This window comes from Schistocerca cancellata, chromosome 4, assembly GCF_023864275.1.
Source record: "Schistocerca cancellata isolate TAMUIC-IGC-003103 chromosome 4, iqSchCanc2.1, whole genome shotgun sequence".
Lineage (NCBI taxonomy): Eukaryota > Metazoa > Arthropoda > Insecta > Orthoptera > Acrididae > Schistocerca > Schistocerca cancellata.
In genome coordinates, this window is record NC_064629.1 from 541,417,331 (window position 1) to 541,437,147 (window position 19,817).

Consider the following 19,817-nt stretch of genomic DNA (forward strand, 5'->3'; position numbering starts at 1 on the left):
CGAGGACAAAGGTTGCAATTGGAATTTCTTGAAACGATCTCGCTCCAACGAAAAATGCCTTCGTTTTACCGATTGCCACCCCAACTTGCTTATCATATACTTGACATTCTATCCCATATTTCGCCACAGTACGAAACGACCTGTCTTTCTTTGAACGTTTTAGATGTCCTTTAGAATATCATAACGCGCAACCTTGAAGCATACGGTGACGGACAAGCGTAGTACAGACTGTCTCTTGCATCTTCGAGTGTGCTGCTATAAAAAATGCATTGAAAGATAGTGTAATTAACCCGATTTCTTATATTCGACAACCTATCACATAAAAGCAGTAGTGAGTTCGCACTTAAAGTCGTATTAAATCGTTCACGAACATCTTTTAACCTTTCCAGTAACACAGTAGATTTCATCAGCTGCACAGTATCTTTCGCTACAGCAGCAGCGCTGTCTATACATGATTAGTAATATAGACTGAATGTACGTTTGCGTGAATGGATTATTATTTTTATTATTCTTTTTATTGTTGTTGTTGTTTGCCATGTAGTCTTTTTATTATTGTTGTTGTTTGCCATGTAGTCACTACATGGCAAACAACAACAATAATAAAAAGAATAATAAAAATAATAATGCATTCACGCAGACGTACATTCTGTCTCTATTACTAATCATGTATAGGCAACGCTGCTACTGTAGCGAAAGATGCTGTGCAGCTGATGATATCTACTATGTTACTGGAAAGGTTAAAAAATGTTCCTGAACGATTTAATACGACTTTAAGTGTGAAATCACTACTGTTTTTATGTGATAGGTTGTAGAATGTAAGAAAGCGGGTTCACTACACTATCTTTTAATGCATTTTTTATAGCGGCCGGCCGGAGTGGCCGTGCGGTTCTAGAAGCTACTGTCTGGAGCCGAGCGACCGCTCCGATCGCAGGTTCGAATCCTGCCTCGGGCATAGATGTGTGTGATGTCCTTACGTTAGTTAGGTTTAATTAGTTCTAAGTTCTAGGCGACTGATGACCTCAGAAGTTAAGTCGCATAGTGCTCAGAGCCATTTGAACCATTTTTTATTTATTTTTTATAGCAGCACACTCGAATATGCAAGGGACAGTCTGTACTACGCTTGTCCGTCCGCTTATTTTGTCATGTTGTAATGTTTTGTGGTAGGAATGTGTGTTAGGTGTATTGCCTTCGGCAACCTTCCGTTTATCTGTCAATGAGAATCAATTTTTCTCTGTTTTAAAATTCCAGTTTCAAAATGCTGCAAATACGTAAAAGTAAGATTATATAAGAGCGTGCAGTGTTTTGGTTCTGACACGTCGTTGGTTGGGTAGTCAGATAGCGTCACGGTATCAACATTTGATTAAAAAATTAATCAAATTAATTCAATAGTAAATCCTTACGGTCGCGTTAAAAATTGTAGGTGATGAGCAGGCGGCCGGCGACGCAGTATATCCGATGTTGCAGGGATGACAGCAACGAGGTCCAAAACGATGCGCCGGTGACGACAGCAACAGAGAACAACTGAGTGAAAGAATCGATTATGAACGGGTTTCATGTGACGGCCGCCCAGACCAAATGCCACGAACAATAACGAACAAACTGAAGAGAGGGGGAAAAAACTGGCCCGCCTAGGTAGCTGACCGATGAGCACGTTAGCCTGCTAATCGCAGGGGCTGGGTTCGATTCCTGGGCGTGTCGAACATTTCTTTTCCGCTCGGGGACTGAGTGTTGTGTCGTCCTCACGTTCGTATCTTTAGAATTGATATTTCACTACTGAGATGGCTGTATGGGCACGTCCCGAAAGCTAAAAAAAGAAAAGAATCCAGGTAACAGTAGCTGGGGCGATAACAGCGAAATAGTGGTGGCAGGTGCACGGGGACGAAACAAAGTGACGAAGCCAGGAAGCGACGAACAACACAGGAAAAACAGAATGAGATTTTCACTCTGCAGCGGAGGGTGCGCTGATATGAAACTTCCTGGCAGATTAAAACTGAGACTCGACCTCGGGACTTTTGCCTTTCGTGGGCAAGTGCTCTACCATCTGAGTTACCCAAGCACGACTCAGGAGCCGTCTCCACAGCTTCAGTTCTGGTAGAGCACTTGCCGCGAATGGCAAAGGTCCCGAGTTCGAGTCCCGGTCTTGCACACAGTTTTAATCTGCCAGGAAGTTTCCACACAGGAAATGACAAATGACAACAAAGGTGCTAGCTATCAAAGCTAGCATCAGAGAGCGGCTGCAGCCAGTGTAGTTGATAGCAGGAGAAGGACAACTGTGTAACAGTTATCAAACCTAGCACTAGAGTGTGGCTCTAGCCAGTCCAGTTGTTAGGTTGAGGGAATGTGGATTCCAACTGACGGATCTACAAATACTTTTCTTTGTAGGTGGTGGTGTCGCTTCTGCAACCTTAAGGTTTTTGGTAGGTATGGTTTTAGGGCGCATTTTCAAATTCAAATGGCTCCGAGCACTATGGGACTCAACATCTGTGGTCATAAGTCTCGGGACCTTTGCCATTCGCGGCAAGTGCTCTACCAGAACTGAAGCTGTGAAGACGGCTCCTGAGTCGTGCTTGGGTAGCTCAGATGGTAGAGCACTTAGAACTACTTAAACCTAACTAACCTAAGGACATCACACACATCCATGCCCGAGGCAGGATTCGAACCTGCGACCGTAGCGGTCACGCGGGTCCAGACTGAAGCGCCTTTAACCGCACGGCCACACCGGCCGGCAGGGCGCATTTTATTTATCGCTTTGGGGTAAGGTGTGGTCTGTAATTTTGTCCTTTTCACCCCAGTTGGTGTAGTGCTTTAGGTAACATAAGAGAACTACTCCGCCGGTCTAACTCTAATGGAGTTTACTGGCACTTTGTTTCTATTCTGCTGATTTACTCCAGTTTTGTAGATTGCTTTCTGTACTTGGATGGTACATTTAAGTAAGTTAACTTTGTAGCACATTTTATCTGCGTTATTTTTGTGCATTGCTCACAGTGTTTCCCATAGAGGGACCGAAAGTATCCATCTCAGAACTTTGTTTTGGACCGTTTGGAGTGAAAAAATGGTTCAAATGGCTCTGAGCACTATGGGACATAACTTCTGAGGTCATTAGTCCCCTAGAACTTAGAACTAGTTAAACCTAACTAACCTAAGGACATAGCACACATCCATGCCCGAGGCAGGATTCGAACCTGCGACAGTAGCGGTCTCGCGGTTCCAGACTGCAGCGCCTAGAACCGCACGGCCACGTCGGCCGGCCGTTTGGAGTCGCCTGTGTTGTGTTTTGTAAGCGAGTCCTCATGCCACGCTGCCATAAAAGAAGGATGAAAGGCATATAGCTTTGCATAACCGGACTTTCGTTCTCGTTTCCAAGTCTTTGCTGATAGGGAACGGAGGTACAGCCTTTGCCATTTTTAAACATATCTCTCGTTTCTCTGTGATATGATGGTGAAAACATAAGCCCCCATCTAGGGTTACGCCTAGATATTTTACCCGGTTTGACCAATGAATATGCTCGTCATTAATCGTTAGTTGATGTAGTTGTGGCCGTCTCCGGCAGAATGTACCGCAGTTGTATTGTTAGTGTTGAGCACTACTTTATTTGTCCTGCACCAACTTGTTACTGCTTGCTTTCGTCTCTGGAGTCTACCGACGTTAGCGAGGTGCTGTCGTCCAGTGGTGAGCAGGGCAGTGTTATCTGCATACTGGCGCGAGTTTGATGCCTTTATGGACTGGGAGGTTGTTGATACAAATGTTGAAAATGCTCGGTGATTACAGTGATCCGTGCCGCATTCTTGCTGCCAATGTTTTGGTGTCAGATGATTTGCCTGTATAAGCGACAGTGGCATTTCTCTCTTGTAAAAGAGTTATTTTGTACAACAGCCTAAGATGGTTTCTTCAGTGATGATCTTCTTGATTTGATCCCCGTTCTATTCTCTGTCATGTGCAAGTCCAAGTCCCCTGTTCTAGTAGACCGCCACTGTGTACTTGGGGAGCTTGAGATTCATGGTAATACGTTCTACTAATCGCAGGACCTGTAGTTCCACAGTAAGTTTTTGAACTGTTCTGTTCATATAGCGAGTGGCGTGGCGTGCGGACGTGTTCGGCGAGCGCTCCGCTTGTTTTCGCGTTTGTGGTGGGGAAAAGTAGTCGGAGTGCAGCGAAAGTTTCAGCGTGGATAGCTAAAGGCGTAATCTGTCACGTTACGCATTAAAGACTAATTCGGAGACCATAGTTTGACCGTTAGAGGTCTTTTTTTTCGTGATAGTGAATGTATTCTTGCGTGCCGTGTGGCAAGTTTCGTTGGCGGAACGGGAGACTATTATGTTCTCTGTGGGATGCGACGCGTTGCGCTTTCTGCTGACGGCGCGGAGTGCAGCAGGTTGCAGTGACGTCGGACGCGGACGGTGCTGGCAGCGCGGATTGCGGCAGGCTGACTGTGCGAACCACAGCTGTTCGCTGTGTCAGGCGTCCCAGACAGCAGCGGCCGACTCGGCAGACGCCGTCTACGGAAAGCTGGCAGCGGATGTTGTCAACTGACGTGTGGCTCTTATTTCCTGACGTTACAGAGTAACAGCGCGGCAAACTGTGGAACAAATCACAGAGCGTACTGAGCTTAACGGAATTGGTTGCACTCGGTTTAGAGACGAACTACATGCGCAACGGATCCAGAATTTGGGAATCGGCTGCCGTACAGCAAATTTCGTCCGGTACGCGCTCTTTGCCTCACTCTGTGAAGCATTTGGGACGTGTGCATCGGCTTTTGACTAAGTTAAGAAAACGTCCGTGAATATACGCGGACACTGGAGCATACAACGTGGTACACGCTGGCGGCAGCCGCTGCTACTTTCGAAAATGCCGAACGTGCTCCCGGAATCAAAGTGAGCTACACATCAGTCGGAGGACGTCGAAACAGTGACGCGATTCCCAAGAGCTGGAGCATGGGGGCAATAAGACGAGTGGTATCCAGCGAAGAGTTAATTTCCAAAAGAAAGAAAATGGAAACTAAAATGATAAGCGCTGTAGATGAGATCTTAGCGGAGTTCCAGAATGAACTAGAACAGAAAAGGGCGTCAACCACAATTACATCGCAGGTTAGAGACAAAATTTTGGCACTCGCACTAGGTCAAGCCAGGCTTTATGGACAAAATGAAGAGCTCAGAACTGAAAACGCCAGACTCAGAAAAGAACTAGCGGTTGCAAACGCACCAGATGCCCAGGAACGCATTCAGCGCTTGGAACAAGAAATAGCGGAACTCAAATCCGAAAATCAGAGACTAAAGTTAGAAAGTAAACCCCTCTCACTCTCATTTGCAGCGGTTGCGGCTGCCGGTCCGATTGCAAAACCTAAAAGCAAAGAACAGGAACGCATTCAACAAACAAAAGCTAAACAGTCCAGCACACTTTTGTTTAAATCAGAAACCAACCAAGATGCGAGAACCTTTAGAGAAACCATCACTAAAACAATTAACCCCAAGCAAGACAAATTAAAAATAAAATCAGTCGGTTCAACAGCAAACACAGTAATAATTGAAAGAGAATCACAAGTAGACAAGAAAAAGATAACAGAAAAAACAGCGCAGCTTAAGGACATTAGGTGTGAAGAACCCAAGAAGTTCAGACCCCTGCTGGCAGTGCACCATGTCTCAACATATTTAACCCACCAGGAATTCTTATAAGGGCTCTACGAAATAAACCAGAGTGAAGTCATTACTAAAGACGAGTTCGGTAACGAGGTTAAAATAAAATTTAAAACAGGACCAAAGGGCAAAAGGACAGTAAACAATATTCTAGAAGCGTCGCCAAGAGTACGATTACTGCTGCTTCAAAAAGAAAGGGTTTTTATTCAGTTTGAATCTTTGTATATCAACGACTTTGTTGCTGTACAAAAATGTTTTAACTGTTGGGGCTTCGGTTACCCAAGGAGGCGTTGCGACAAAGATCCAGTATTAGGGAGATGTGCAAATCTGGGTCAAAAACGTCAGAATGCAGGCAGGAGAATCCTGTAGAGCTGCACCTTACTGGCTTAAGAGGGATAAGCTCGATAAAGTCACCGAAATTACGGGAACCAAAATTACGGACAAAACACAAATGAAACAATGGCGGATTCAAACATGGCAGAGAGAGTGGGATCCATCAGACAAGGGTCGCCGAGTACACTCTTCTTTCCTGATGTACGCGAAACACTACAATTGAAACATGTCGACCGAAGCCGGGGGATGGTCCATTTCCTGACAGGCCACGGGCCTTATCCAGTACATTTAAACCGTATCGGACTAAGGAGTGACCGAGCGGTTCTAGGCGCTACAGTCTGGAGCCGCGCGACCGCTACGGTCGCAGGTTCGAATCCTGCCTCGGGCATGGCTGTTTGTGATGTCCTTAGGTTAGTTAGGTTTAAGTAGTTCTAAGTGCTAGGGGACTGGTGACCTCAGAAGTTAAGTCCCATAGTGCTCAGAGCCATTTGAACCGTATCGGACTAACTAACGATGAAGTATGCGTATGCGGAGAGACTGGGACACCAGAACATGTCACACTGCTGTGCTATGAGACCTATACAGAATGAGAATGACATAGCCAGAATAATACGTAATCCCGATGGCTGGAACACAATAAATAGCGTAGCCGATATTGTATCGAACACTTTGATCGAAGAATACAAGCGCCAAAACCCATATGCAAGGAGACGTAGACAAGCACAAACAACACAACAAATCACATGGGAGGACAGAAACACGACCACAGATTCCAAAACCGAGGAAGGAACACTAAATGAACATGACTCAGAAGGGATCAACATGTAAGGGACCAAAACCAACAATCCATGAACTGCATGCCACACCAGTCACAAACAACACAACAGTCACAAAACAAATAAACACCGACACCACACACTAAGACTGTAGTAATAACGTAATGTCGCTTGGGAGGAGAAGGCTCGAATAACTTTTATTCCGAGGCTCCTCCTCCCCAATGACATACTGCATAGTGTTTAAAATATACTGCACACAAGCAGTAATGTATTGCTCGTCTTACTGTGTGCAGACAGAAGTATATTCTCTTCTCTATTCAAAGCTACAATCAATGAATTGTATACATCAGTAATGTATTAAGTTATTTAAGGAATAATTCATTCAAGTAGCAATGAACTATATTCTATTTCTATTAACAAATTACAAACATAAGTGTATTTCTCATGTAAAACTAAAATTCATGTATTCTATGTATGAAGTGCTCAATCAATATTTAACCTGTATAATCTGTGTAAACATACATCAGCACAAACCATTTCAGATGAGAATAGCTCGAGGTTGTACCGAAACCTTCTCACCTGAAATAGATAGAAATAGGCCATTATCAACCAACATGCTGCTTAGACTGTATTACACATCCAAATACAGCATATCACTTCCCTCTACATACTACAAATTATTTTCACCACACTCATTGTATCACTTTTCTTTTTTTTTAATTTTCCTTTGACATTTGCGTTAAATAAATTATATTCTCATCAACTAGGTAGTGACAAATGATATGGAATCATTTTAACAATTGTTAAGCATTCATTTCGCTGTAACCTCAGAGATATCTTTATACATTATGTTCTTTATATTATTTTTTTTAAAAAAGTATTAACAGCTGTATACTAATAAGATTCAGAAGCATCCGACCCACCTTACATTTCAAGGCGGTGGGTTACCCTTTACTGTTAATGAAATAAATAAATGTTCTGTTCATGTCGTGTTGTCTTCTATTAGGAAGAGCTATATCCATTTCTGTATAAGCCTCCCTAATTCTTTACTAAGTGTGCTGAGGAGGCTTATAGGTCGGATGCACAAATGTGCGTCTGTCATTTAAATATATAACAGTTGTCGTAATAGAGCCAAGCGAGAACAACTTTCCATACTCGTCGACGATTTAAAGTAACATTACTGCTGAAGTGGCATGCGTACGTACACATAAAAGCTCATACAGCATCGCACAGAACATCGCAGTACACGATTTTTGCCAAATTAACTAGTGTGCAATACACCCTTGACACGATGGCACATGAAAAAACTGGTTCCTATACAGCCTCACAAATTCAGTGCCTCAAACGGTAGGTGCCCACGGTCCGGCGGCGATTAAATACGCAGATACGGTGCTTTTTGTCAATCCTGCTCTCGAATCAGATGAAATGATGAACTACGGTATATTTTTCGCCATCGCTATCAGATCTCTCTACTTCAAATACAGCAGCTGTTCCAAATTCATTTGCTAACGTCTTTAATTAAACACGCGAACCGGATTCACGTGTTTGCTTCCATTTCGTCCAGCAGAGCAGAAGTTCGTAGGCTCCTCCCTCCGGAGGCCGCGACGATGGTTGATGGGAGTTGCAAGATCACATGTTAGTGGAAGCGCGAGATAAGCCATTGCAAATTTGACATTCTCGTACATTAATAAACGGTATAACCGCCGGAATGTTGAATTCAAGCATGCTAACTTCCATGCATTGTGGTGTATAGGTGCCGGATGTCAGTTTGTGGCACGAAGTTCCATGCCTGTTGCACGTGGTCGGTCAGTAAAGGAACCGTTAATGCAGTTTGTGGATGACGCTGGAGTTGTCGTCCGATTATATCCAAAATGTGTTTGATTGCATCTGGTGATCGAGCAGACCAAGGCAACACGTCGACACTCTGTAGAGCACGTTGGGTTACAACAGCGGTAAGTGGGCGACCATTATATTGTTGGAGAACACCCCATAGAATACTGTTCATGAATGGCAACACAACAGCGGACTGATGTACAAATTTGCAGTCAAAGTGCGTGAGATAACCACGAGAGTAATAATGATCTTACAGGAGATCGCACCCCAGACCATAACTCCAGGAATAGGTCCGGTGTATGTATCACGCAGAAAGTTTGGTCGCAGACCCTAACCGGACTTCTTCTAACCAACGCACCACCACAACTGGCACCGAGGCAGAACCAGGTTTCATAGGATAACACAACACACCTCCACCCTACCCTCCGACGAGCTATCGCTTGACACAACTGAAGTCGCAGATGGCGGGAGTATGGAGTAGTGGAATGCGCGCTACAGGGCGTCTGCCTTGGAGCTATCCTTGAAGTAATCGATTTATAAAAGTTCGTTGTGTCACCGTGGTGCCAACTGATGCTCAAATTGCTGCTGCAGATACAGCGCGATGCGCCAGAGTCATACACCGAACATGATCTTCCCTCTCGGCAGTGCCACGTGGCCGTTCGGAGCCCTGCATTCTTGCGACCGTACATTTTCGTGACCATTGTTGCCAGCAATCATGTATAGTGGCTAATTCCTGCCAAGTCTTCCTGCAGTATCGCGTAAGGAACATCCAGCTCCTGTTAGCCCTGTTGGACAACCTCGTTCAAACTCAATGAGGTATTGATAACGGGTTCTTTGTCGCCTTAAAGGCATTCTTGACTAATATCAACTCATCACTTCCAATCTCGAAAGTAAATAGCATTCAAGGCCATTGCAGAGTGTATTTAAACCAAACCTCATTTACATCCTCATAGTGATACTACTAGCGCCGCACTCATGCGGCTGGCGTGAAATTGGAGTAGACAACATCTTTCAGGTGTAGAAACACGCCTACCAACTTTCATTTATTTTGCACAACTTCTTCTCGGAGTTGTAACTTTTTTCTCGTCAGTGTACACACCATTATAGATGTGTTTATTGATGAAGAGTTCGCCGTTATCCACCTCATGTACAAGTTCACTCAGTGCTAAGCAAGAGCACCACAACGACGCTATGCTGAGTTGTTCCCACAGCAACGATAACCACATCACGGTAGTTTCCCATGAGAGATTTGGCGCATTACTCTGTGTTACGGTTTGGTGACCGCATATTCTAACATTTGTCACTGTTGCGAAGCTATTTTCATATAAATAAAAATTGAATAAATTATTATTACGTTATTACTCTGTAACGAATGTAACGAGCCACCGGGGACAACGCGTCCCTTATACCAAAACACAGAAAATATCCTTGAAAAACCTCCAAAATTTTGTCAGTTGAGTTGGAGTTCATCCTGTATATAGCACGAGAAAAATATCAAGCTGCGGTTCTTGTTAAATTCAAGCGGACACAACTGCAAACTTCCTGACGTATTCTAGTAATTTTTAACGTGTATAGCTGCCGAAATATGACACCACCGTTGTGTAACTGCATTATGTACTTTTTCTTGTGGCACTAGAAAAAGCCTTCGAAGAGGACTTGAACGATATAGCGTGTATGCTATCTGGTCAAATACCCATAGAAATGGGAAGTGTAGCACCATCAAGCACCAGTCCAATACTTATGAAACTTTTTCTCCATGTTCATCACATAACGGGTATTAAGTAATTAAATATTAAATTCATACAGAACTGAAGTCCATCGTCAACATCGATATGAGGTGTGACGCTGTATAGGCGTTTAAAAGTGGGTTTCTTGTGTTGTTGCAGACTATTATTTAGCACATCACTGAAGCTTTATGCTACTCGCAACATAAATGGACATTCCCGAAATAGACCTTTGCTCACATTTGTGTTTCCCTTTCGACTGCTATACTGAACTACAGCACTGTCACTGTGTATGCAGATAAAGCTCGTTGTGAGCTATGCCGAAGTTCATTTACGTTATGTTACACAAGGCATCTGCTTCAAACGCGTTTTTTGTCTAGTCATCTTGAAGTCCGGAACGAAATGACCGAGATGGTTGTCGCTCGATCGCTGCCACCGAAGCCTACAACGGTTTGCGGTGAGAATTCTTTCGACGCGAGGGAAGTAGAGAATAAAATCGTGCTCTGGGATTCTGGAGCAAGTGAAGCATCTGGCGGCGCCGCATATTCTTCGTAAAAACGGGAATGACTTGCGGCCATGCGGAACTGCCGTTGCTCCGGTCACTGACCGAGAACACTAGCGACAACACGAAAGAAAGGAGCAAGATTGGAGTCTAACGATCCTTCGACGGCGTGATTATTAGAGATGAGGCACGCGCTCTGATCGTACAATGATGGGGAAGGAGCCCGACAGAGCAAGGGAACCATCCCAATATTCATCTCAATTGATTTAGGGTAGTTACGGGAAACTAAATCTTGATAATCTGATTGGTATTTATTGGTACAAGTAACTGCTGCTAATCTTATTGTGAAGCTTAGATGAATGAATGGTAACCCTCTTTGAACGAGGATAAATGTAAAGCATTCCACATAACAAAGTGAAAGAGCTCAATGATATTTGGTTGCAAGATTAGTGTTGAACATATACAAAGGGAACCAGAATTCCAACGACAACCTGTCAGAGGTGGTAGTATGGACCAAACAAGGAAAAATGTCTTATAAATATTGGCTCTAAATTGCATGCCTTAAGAGCTACGGATACTTGTTCATATTCTCTACTGTGAGACACATCTCTTCGATTGAAAGCTCTTTGCTTTTCATATTTTGAGATGTGGTAGTAAGGACCAAAACAAGGAAAAAATGTCCAGTAAACATGGGCTCTAAATATGTACCTTAAGAGCTATGAGTATTTGTTCATCTTCGTTATTGTGAAACACATCTCTTCTACAGAACAAGTGTTCAAAGCCGTTAAGATGCGTATTTTAGAGCTCTTATTTATTAGACCTTTTTTTCTTGCTTCTTTCATAATACCGCCTCTGAAAGTTTGTCGGTTGCGTTCTGGTACATCCTGCATACTCTGCAATCCACTGTACAGTGCGTGTGACAATATCGTATAAATATTATCGATCTTGTGTCCAATTCCTACTTTATCCTATTGAGCGAGGGCAAAGTATGTGGCTGTATGCCACTATACGTGCGCTAATCTCTGTGCTAATCTCTCTTGCCTCATTCTCATCATCCTTTCGTGAGGCATACGATGGTGACAGCACAATAGTAGGCCAGTCATCTTGGAGTACAAGTTTTCTAGATTTACCCAACAGGGTTTCATGACAACTACGTCGTCTTTCTTCCTCGCATTCCCATTTAAGTTATCCGATTATTTTTCTTACACTGCCGGGTGGGCCACACCAGCTTCAGTCTGGAACCGCGCGACCGCTACGGTCACAGGTTGGAGGGGTTGGGTTGTTTTGGGGAAGGAGACCAGACAGCGAGATCATCGGTCTCATCGGATTAAGGAAGGAAGTCGGCCGTGCCCTTTCGGAGGAACCATCCCGGCATTTGCCTGGAGTGATTTAGGGAGATCACGGAAAACCTAAATCAGGATGGCCGGACGCGGGATTGAACCGTCGTCCTCCCGAATGCGAGTCCAGTGTCTAACCACTGCGCCACAGGTTGGAATCCTGCCCCGGGCATGTATGTGAGTGATGTCCTTAGGTTAGTTAGGTTTAAGTAGTTCTAAGTTCTAGGAGACTGATGACCACAGATGTTAAGTCTCATAGTGCTCAGAGCCATTTGAACCATTTTGAACCAGACTTTAAAGTTGATTGGGAGAAAAGGAAAAAAGATTCAGCTTCGTGGCCTCTTTCCCATGCGTTTACGCTGTGTCTTTTGCTAACAACGTGACCAGGATGGAATCACAGCCCTCCATAAAAAGATTGTTATCTCCCCTGTAGCGTCCATTTCGAAGTTTCCGAAGAATGGCCATAAACTCGCTAAAAGCCTCGTGCCTTCACAAATATGGACGTCTGGGGGCCAGTGACCTGTCCCACGGAAATTCACAGAAAGCTCACAGTCGTCTCATCGACTTCTTACCTAACAAGGGCCCATCCTCTGCTTCATTGACATTTCAGCATTGTCTCCTCGACACTAGCCAGCCTACCTGGACGCGGCCCCCGACCGACCGGCGCCATCCAGCGTGTCTGCGTAATGAGACTACGGAACTCGGCAGTCTGAAAATGTTTTCACCCAGGTTCCGCAGAAAAATAACGCTCCCCTCGGCCCTCAGTCGCCATACACTTTTACTGCAGTCATTTAAAATGGCACCCTGTTCCTTTGAACGCAGGTAAAGCTTACCGCTATTCCTTCACTAGAGCACGCAAGCAAGAGTGTTAACTACTGCCCACCATTTCATCATGATGTGTGAAGTCAGATCGTAATAAAGATCATCTTCCTAAGTGGTATGACACCGAATCAGAAGTGAGAGTGTCCTGCAATTTCTCACATTGATAAGACAGTAGAGAAGACAGAGGTATGGAAATCTCTGCGTTTGCTGGGCGCAGCCAGGATAGATGTGCATATGATGGTGAAATATGATGAAAGCGCGTCGAACATCAGAGATATAACTAATTAGGCATTCATAACCAGTTCCAGGCACCGTAAGCTTTCTTGGGAAAGGGCTGGCAGGATAACGTCGCTGTTGAGCTTTAACGCTATACACTGTGCCCATTTTGACAGTTCACACAGGTCAGAATTGAGTTGTCTTCAGGTTTATCAGGTTTTCACTTAGATACAATTGGTGGTATTTGCAGTAGTACAAAACTGATAACACATCATTGACATACAATGAAAAGAGTATTCACTTCACCTAATTGTCTTTGCGAGTAGTTTAGTTCCCTCTATGAACGTCATAACGCTAGCATTCAGAATATGCTCTAGGATCCTGCTACAGACGCACGGCAGCGATACTAGCTTGCAGTTTTGTGTATCTGATCTTTTACACTTCTGTGAACAGAAATTACTTGCACTATTTTCCAGTCAGACGGGCTACTTGCTGCAGAAGAGACTCTCGTTAATATGGTTTAGGAAAGGAGCTACATCCGAATCGTATTCAGTGCAAACGTTTGGAGTATGTAAGATCATAAAATTGTTAAGGAATAATACAAAGAAGTGATGTGAAACAGGGCGATCACGTAAGAGCCGTAGCAGGGAAGGTGAATGAAAAACTTTGGTTTGTTGAAAGAGAAAGTGCAACGATTCTATAGTGGAAACCGTATACGAATGTCTGGTAGGACCAGTTCTGCAATACTGCTCAGTATTTGGAGCTCTTATCAAGCAGGCATGGTAGCAGACATCGAACAATTTCAAAGACGCTCTGATTAGATCTTAACAGTTTGATGTAGCTGATATAAAAGTGTAACAGAGATGTCAGGAGAATAAAATAAAGAGAATCTTTAGGAGAAAAGTGACTTTACGCGCGGGAAATCGTGTTGGATATATATAGGGAATATGTGTTCGAGAAAGACTGTGCGACAGTTCCAGTATCCTCATGGCGCTTCTAGTCTACATAAGGTAAGAAAGATTAAGGGTGCATACGAAGACATACGGAAAGTAATTTTTATCTTGCTCAGTAGAAGAATCGAATAGAATAAAAATGTGCTAATATTGCAGCTATGTAAGCTCCGCCATACACTGTGCGGAAGCTTGCGAAATATTTATGTAAGTAGGTATAAGTAAATGAAAACAATAAGAAAGACTCTGTCCTTATCGATGAAGGTGATCGAAACGCATTTAATCACAAAACCGCCTTTCGTGTGCTATCTCCTGCAGATTTCCATTCACGAATTCTTATTTATTTGAACTTACATTTTCTTGTTATGTACAATGCATTTCGAATCCTACTATCTTTCTCATCAGATCAAAGTTGTTGCGATTATATATTTCGTTTACAAACGGGCAATATAACGTTATACTTTTACAGATGGTTGTTAATGAAAGGAAGATTACTTACAGCTTCCTATGGTGATGACGTACGCATCATACAACATTTTGGTGACACAGCATAAAGCAGACACAGCATTTATTATATACGACATAAAGCAGGTTGCCACTCGTGAGTACAATATTACATGCAGACAGTGAAAATATGTTAACGGTCTTCACGCATAAACACTAAAGACAGATTCGTCACAAGCAAAATACTAAGCTAATTTTTGGATTCACACTAGGCTCCACCGCTCCAAGAGTCGTTGGACTGATCTGCACTGATGGCAATTAATTCTGTCAGCAATTTTTGGTCTTGGGGTTATGGTTGCTGACTCTCAATCACAGGGCTCCAGGTTCATTTCCTGGCCAAGTTGGGGATTTTCTCCACTCGGGACTGGATGTCTGTGTTGTTCTCATAATCATTCTATCATCATCGACACGCAAGTCGACGAATTAGCGTCAAATAAAAAAGATTTCTACCAGGTGGCTAACCAAAAGATGACTTCCAGCCAAATATGCCATTCACTTGCACAATCAGTTGTCTATCAGTAAAACTGGATTAAACTTGAAAGCAAGAATAAACTATCAGTAGCAAAATGTGGCTGACTACATCTACAGGGCTGCATAAACAATTCGAGAAGGAGCTCTTTTTTGCACCTTACTCAACGAGGTGGCGCAGCGGTTAGCCCAGTGGACTCATACTCAGTGGGTCGACCGTTCAAAGCCCCGTCCGGACATCCCGCTGTAGCTTTTCCTAGATTTTCCTAAACCACTTAAGGCAAATGCTGGGATCGATCCTTCGAAAGCGCACAGCCGATTTCCTTATTCATCCCGCCCTAATCCGAGCTTGTGTCCCGACTCTTAACGACTTCGTTGTCGACGGAACGTTAAACTCTGATCTCTTCATTTAGGCCAGGGGCGGGCAAACGTTGCACGCAGCTCGTGAGCGCACAGCGCTGCACGTGTGCTGCTCGCGTGCAATCGTCGAATGGGGCAGTGGTGATAGCCGGCAGGTTGCGGCAGCGTAGTACAAGGCTAAGCCGCGGACGTTGTGATGCGAAGCGACCACTACGTAGTGAACGTTGTATTTCAAGAACCGAAAAATGCAGAGTGAATCAAGGAAACGGAGACGTGGAGATTTGCTATCTTTTGAAAAGTAATGGGAGAATCATTTTTTCTTTGTGCAAAGACGTGAAAATTCGAAATGTTTAATATGTGGCAGTATTCTCGCTGGTCAGCGGAAGCGTAGTATTGAAGGCCATTATAATAAATTCCACAAGGACGAGTACAATTTATTGTCGGATTCTGAGCGGATGGGAAAATTGACTGAGCTTAAGAAGAGCGACCTGACGATATTAGATGCATCTGTCCTCGTTGCCGTTATCACGAGATATCTGCGACTTTCTCTCGTCATGTCTCTCGTCTAACTGATTTAACATTTTATGGAGCACTGCTTTCAACTTATCAGGACGACAACAATAATAGCCCAGCGGTACGTGCAAGCTATAAAATTGCGCTTAATATAGTGAGAGCTGGAAAACCATTTGCTGAATTAATAAGCCTCGGTTAAGAGCAAACATAAGTGATGAAAATTTACGTAACTGTTTGCGTTTGTCTGTATGCAGAAATTTTGTTCCAGATATTAAACGTATTGTAAACTACACCTGTGATAATTAAATAAAACGTATCGTAGTTAATAGGTACTCTTTCAAACCATGATTTATTTCAAGCACTTCTGCTAACCTTATTCCATCATTCAATAAAGCAAGCTAGAAAAACAAAACGCATTACAGAGGAAGGAGTGGACAGAAGGTATGGCGGGGAGGGGAGGTAAGCGGGTGGCCAGCTTGCCCCTGTGTGCACGCGGAACACCTGTTAACTGCACGCGTGCAGGTGCACCGCACACGTGCAGGATTCCTGCCCGCCCCTGATTTAGGCTGTTGTTAAGTAAACCAATTAGACTAGATTCACAAGGAACAAATCTGCACTACACACGTCGTGTGGCGTCAAAATAGAATGACACAAATGTTTTGATTCGTTGTCACAAAACCAGGCGTGCGCTGTTGGGGCATTATCATATATTTATAGATACAGTTTTGAAAATAAAATTAAATGAGGGAGGGAGATAATAGGGGAACAGCACGGCGTGCACATGGCCATCGGTTGTGTGTCTTGGTGAATTTGTAAAATGGCGACTTCTTGGTAGAGAAAGTGAGAGAGAGGGCGTTAAATTCAAACTCAGTGAACAAGAAAAACGCCGGCCGGAGTGGCCGAGCGGTTCTAGGCACTACAGTCTGGAACCGCGCTACCGCTGCGGTCGCAGGTTCGAATCCTGCCTCGGGCATGGATGTGTGTGATGTCCTTAGGTTAGTTAGGTTTAAGTTGTTCGAAGTTCTAGGGGAATGATGACCTCAGCAGTTAAGTCCCATAGTGCTTCAGAGCCATTTGAACCATTTGAACAAGAAAAAGACGCTACAGAAGATTCTCTGAAGGCACCCGCCAAAGAATGGCCACAGATTTCATGGTGTAACAAGAGTTGACTTCCATACATACAATGTTAGTGAGTAGACATGTCGTGCGGCCGTCGCCATGAAGGATGAACCTCTGCTTCCGACCCTGGTGCACGCACCGTTGATGTCGCTGTCGCCGCAGTAACACACGATGCAGTGTGCAAGTAAACCCTCTGTGCGTAATAAAACCTTGTCGAGTTTATTTTCTTCCACGCTTAGCAGTATTTTGTGCGTTTTCATCATAATAGATTGTGCATTTAAATTCATTAAGAATATATGCAGCTCTTACAAAGGTCCCTGTGTCTATAAATTATTTTGCACGTTCAGCTCAAATAACAGATTATGTGTTGCTATTTCCACCCATCTCGCTGCTCTGGAATCTATCCGCGGTCTCAATGCTGCTGTTAACCCTGCAAGTAGGGTCGAGCCGAAGCCCATGGAACCAGTGCATTCCTGTAAATAAAATACTATTTCGATTAATGTGAGCGGTTATTCTTACGGAATAATCGTCGAGTAACATTAATTTGGAGGCGGTCCTTTATTCAGTTGTTTCAACTAGCCAGGCAGTCGAGATAATCATTGAGCAGAGCGCAATTAATTAAAGTCAGGCAGTGACCACAGAAATTTTGTACCCTTTGGGCTCAGTGTATTACGAATATCACTAAAGGGCTGATTCCAAGAAGCCAGCTGAGACAGTTACATCCGCGCGATCTAGCAGTACGATCAGTGCCACGCGATCGAAGCTCAACCACGTCTGCTGCGCCCTGCCTGAAGTCACGGTACGCGAGACAAGCGGATATATACTTTCCCGATTTTAGCACCGTAAAAAGGCTGTATAAGGCTGCGCTCCATCCAATTCTTGACTTATAATGATATTTTAATAAATGTTTCACTTCCTTTGTGAAAAAAAGACTACTTTTCACTTCGCGTGATTTCTTAATTCTGTGAAATTTCTCAGTTGATTTTCAAGAAAGTATTTGTTTTAAAAATCTGATTTTTTTACACAAATTATGTGTATGTTCGAACTAACGAGCAGCATTATTGGACTATACTCCAAGCAGTTGCCGACTCGAACTGCAAATATATTGTCATAGACGTTGGTGTCTGTTGATGCCTATGGTAAACAACCTGATTAAGGCGTATACAGACAAAGTATGCTGTAAAGAAAACCTGAGATGCAGAACTCTCACTGATTCCACCAAGAAAAATTCAAGGAATAGGTGGTGAACTGTCGTAAGTCAATTTTTGAGAGATGAAGTTACCCTGTTTTACAGAATTTTAGGGCACCTTTTCATCACAGATGTGTGGACAGTGGGAAAAATTTATACATTTATAATCCAAAGCAAGGAGATTTGTTGATTGTGCATATGGGGTAATGCATTAATGGAGACTAAAGAGCAAGGAAATAGAAACATCCATCGATCAACCTCATCATTTACGCACAAGATGATACTGTCATCGATAGGAAAGAGTGGTTGGTTGAAGCTAAAAGGTTTCTTTAAGGAAGCTTATATGAAAACATTTAATACGACCTTCAACTGGGATTCCACTTTACACTCGGAGACTGTCAAAAATTACTTTGTCGATTATTATATTAGAAATGAAACATAAATATTACTGATAAAATTTCAAGTATAGCATCAAACTTCGAAAAATGGAGTTTTTTTCCATACTGCTCGTGCACATCAGTTCATTGCATATAAAACAGTATGACTTATAATGTAAGACGTAAGTTTATATTTATGCTTCTCATCTGTACTTCATTGTCACTAAATCCACAACCCACACACATGGGCACCTGTGTGTGGGAGGGGGGCGGGAGGGGGTTGCTCTCGTGGAGAACACAAATGTGAGTGAGAAGAATGAGATGTTCAACGCATAAATAGTGCACATAATGATCCATTTAAAGTTGACTACACTAATATTTCGTAACTGGTTCAAAATACTGAAAAGAGATTTTCGACAAATGGTATTAAAAAAGGAGTAAGTATTTTGCTATTTAGAAAATGTCTGTGGCGTTCTTGCGCCTCGAGATATTGAGATTCACTTACTTTAAAACAGGAAAAATTCAGGAATGAAATACTTGTCATGTGTCTTGACGACACCTGACGACACCGATACAGTGATAGAAGGCCAGCTAATATCAGCATTAAAATGTCGGGAAGGGGAAAAAAAAGTAACGGAAGGGATATATCTGTTGGCAAATGAAATATGTAAACATAACAGACAGACACAAACGAACAAAACTGTGATCGTTCTTTATGTTCTCATATTAGTAAATTTTAATTAAATGCCGGCCGCGGTGGTCTAGCGGTTCTAGGCGCTCAGTCCGGCACCGCGGGACTGCTACGGTTGCAGGTTCGAATCCTGCCTCGGGCATGGATGTGTGTGATGTCCTTAGGTTAGTTAGGTTTAAGTAGTTCTAAGTTCTAGGGGACTGATGACCACAGATGTTAAGTCCCATAGTGCTCAGAGCCATTTGAACCATTTTTAATTAAATTATCATAATAAATAAAGAGTAAATCAAATGTTAGCTTCAGCGATCCTGCATTATCCACCCACGCATTATTCCTGTGATTATGCTCTTTGTCTTGATGGTGTTTAGAGCTGTACTAGTTTGGATGATCTCGCACTAACCCGATAAGTTGCAAAGCATCCGTTTTGAGCTGCAAAACTGGCGAAGAAAGAAGCGAACTGCAGTAACTACGTT